The following is a 3,054-nucleotide window of genomic DNA, read 5'->3' as shown; positions in this document are numbered from 1 at the left end:
CTGAGTCTGTGATCACTGCAGCCATCTCAGCACAAGGCAATACTATAAGCCTAGGCTTGCCATGAGTCTTGAGAGGGCTCTGAGGTTGATGCAACTTTCTATCCCAGATGATCCTGGGGAAGACATAAGGAGGATATTGGGACTATGTAGGAACACTGGCCAAGGACCTGAGTCAACAAGACTGTCCCAGTGTCCCAGATAAGCATGCTTCCCAGCAGTTCTCTGCATAGGTGGGATGGGTCCCCAATTCCAGTGAGAGGAGCTGCATTTGAGACTGGGCCCCATTGGGATTTGCTGTGGGAAAGAGGCTGTTGTGCTTGTCTGACTCAGGTGGGCATGTATCACCATAAGGTCTCTGGAAAAGTCAGATAGCTCCTTAACTGGTACAGAAGGGGCCAGAGCTGAGACTGAGCCTTCTGGGACCCACTGTGGGATGAAGGTTCACAAGACTATCATATTTGCTTGGATAGGTATGAATCTCCTAGCAGGTCCCTGCACAGATGGGATAGTGCCCCAACTGCAGCAGGAAGGGCTAGTACTAAGACTGGGCCCCTTGAGATCTGCTGTGGGACAAAGGCTGGAGAGCCCAGTCTTGGCTTTGATGGGTGCATGTCATCCAGTAAGTTCCCACATAGAAGAATAGCCCACCAATTGTAACAGGAGGGGCTGGAATTGAGACTGCCCTCCCCCCACCTCTCCAGGATCTCCTAAGAAACAAAGGCTAGAGAGCCCATCTTGTTGGCCTAGATGGGTACATGTCTTCCAGCAGGTCTCAGCACAGATGGGATAGCTCCCTGACTACAACAAGAGGGGCCAGAGCTGAGACTGGGGCCTCTTAGCATCTGCTGTAAGGCAGAGCATCTCTGAGCTGGGACCTCAGCTGAGGAGAGCTGGAGCAGCCCACAAGGAAACTTTCAGGTTCACCGTGGAAACCAATATCAAGGGGTAGCCAGCCTGTCTACCAAGGTAGTAGTGTGCATGGTTCTTTCTGGACCCTTTCACAGATGGTTTTGGTTGCAAGCTCAATGCCAAACAGGGCTGTAGCCTAGCTCTTTGAGGGACTCGACTGTTTCCAGGTTTGAACCTGAAAGCAAACTCAGCAAGGCAGATCAGCCAACTGGGTGTTGGTCTGCACTCTCAAAACAACCCTCTTGTAGATCTTGAGTTCTACTAGGACTTCACAAACTCCCACCTGAATTCTGAGGCTCCTGCACAAAGACTTTTAACTGTGGATGGATGCAGAATTCTTATTGTTGTGGTGGTATATGAACAGGTTAGCTTCTAACCCGCCATCTTAATGACATCAGTCATGTATTTAAAAATAAAATATTGGTGTGATAATAGACAAAGAGTGTGGAAATATTCCAGATTAAAGGAGATTAAAGACATATAACTAAATGCTGTTCTGGACTATTATAGAACCCTGTTCTGAAGAGGAAAAAGTTTTATAAAAGACATTATTGGGTCCATTGGCAAAATTAGAATATGGATCATATATTAGGTAAAAGTATTATATCAATGTTAAATTTACTGATGCTGATAACAATACTGTAGTTATGAAGAATACCTCTACTCTTAGAAAAAAGACTCTGAAATATTTGAAGGCAAAGAACCATGAGGTAAGCATCTTATTCTTGAATGATTCCAGAAAAAAAAGTACGTGTACACACATAAACACATGCAGTTCTTCCAAGCATACATTATTTTGACATCTCACAATTTATGTAATTATTATTACATAATAACTGTAACGTCAAAAATTTTTGTACATCTATTTACATGATCTCATGGGTTTTCTTTTTTAGTTTATTAATATGTAGCTAATCAACATTCAATAATTGATTTTTGAATGTTAAACCCATGTTGCATTCTTGGAATAAGCCTCACTTCGTCCTGATGTATTATCCTTTTTTGTATGTTGGTACAGTTAATTTCTAAAATTTGCTTTAGCATTTTTGCATCTATGTTCTTGAGGGGTATTGATTCATAATTTTTTTCTTGTAATGTCTTGGTATACTTTTAGTATGAGAATAATGTTGTCCCTAGTGAATAAGTTGGAAAATATTCCTTCTTCAATTTTCTGGAAGAGTTTGGGTAGAATTGGTATTAATTTTTCTTAAATATTTGGAAGAATCTGTGAACAAAGCTGTCTTGGCATGGAGTTTTTCATTTTAGATACGTTTTTAACAAAATATTCTATTTCTTTAATGGATAGAAGGTTTTTCAGGTTATCTATTTTTTTCTTAAGCAAGCTTTCATAGTCTGTGACTTTTAAGAAATGTGCCTATTTCACATAAGTTGTTACATTTATAGGTATGATGTTGTTCATAACATTCCCTCGCCATCCTTTTGCTGTTTGTAAATTCTGTAGTGATGTCACATTTCTCTTTCACAAATATTGGTCATTCATGACTTCTCTCTCTTTTCCTAATCAGTGTGGCAGGAATTTTATCAACTTTATTGATTATCTTTAAGAACCACCTTTGGTTTCATTGATTTTCTCTATTTTTCTGTCTTTTATTTTATTATTTCCACTTTGCTCTTTCTATATCATTTTTCTTCCTCCTCTTCTGATTTTCTTAATTCTCTAACTCGAGATTTCATTCACTCTTCCTTCTCTAGTTTCATAAGGTGGAAGCAGAGGTTGATTTAAGACTTTTTTCTTTCCTAAAGTAAGCATATATATATATATATTTGTTGTTGTTGTTGTTGTTGTTTTGTTTTGAAATGGAGTCTCACTCTGTCGCCCAGGCTGGAGTGTAGTGGCACGATATTGGCTCACTGCAAGCTCCGCCTCCCGGGTTCACGCCATTCTCCTGCCTCAGACTCCTGAGTAGCTGGGACTACAGGCACCCGCCACTCCACCTGGCTAATTTTTTTTGGATTTTTAGTAGAGACAGGGTTTCACCGTGTTAGCCAGGATGGTCTCGGTCTCCTGATCTCGTGATCCACCCGCCTCGGGTTCCCAAAGTGTTGGGATTACAGGCGTGAGCCACCGCGCCCGGCCTAAATATATATTATTTTTTAAAGGCCGTATTTAGGCCGAGCATGGTG

This window comes from Pongo abelii, chromosome 11 (genome assembly GCF_028885655.2).
Source record: "Pongo abelii isolate AG06213 chromosome 11, NHGRI_mPonAbe1-v2.0_pri, whole genome shotgun sequence".
Taxonomy (NCBI): Eukaryota; Metazoa; Chordata; class Mammalia; order Primates; family Hominidae; genus Pongo; species Pongo abelii.
Note: the sequence above shows the minus strand (reverse complement) of the source record.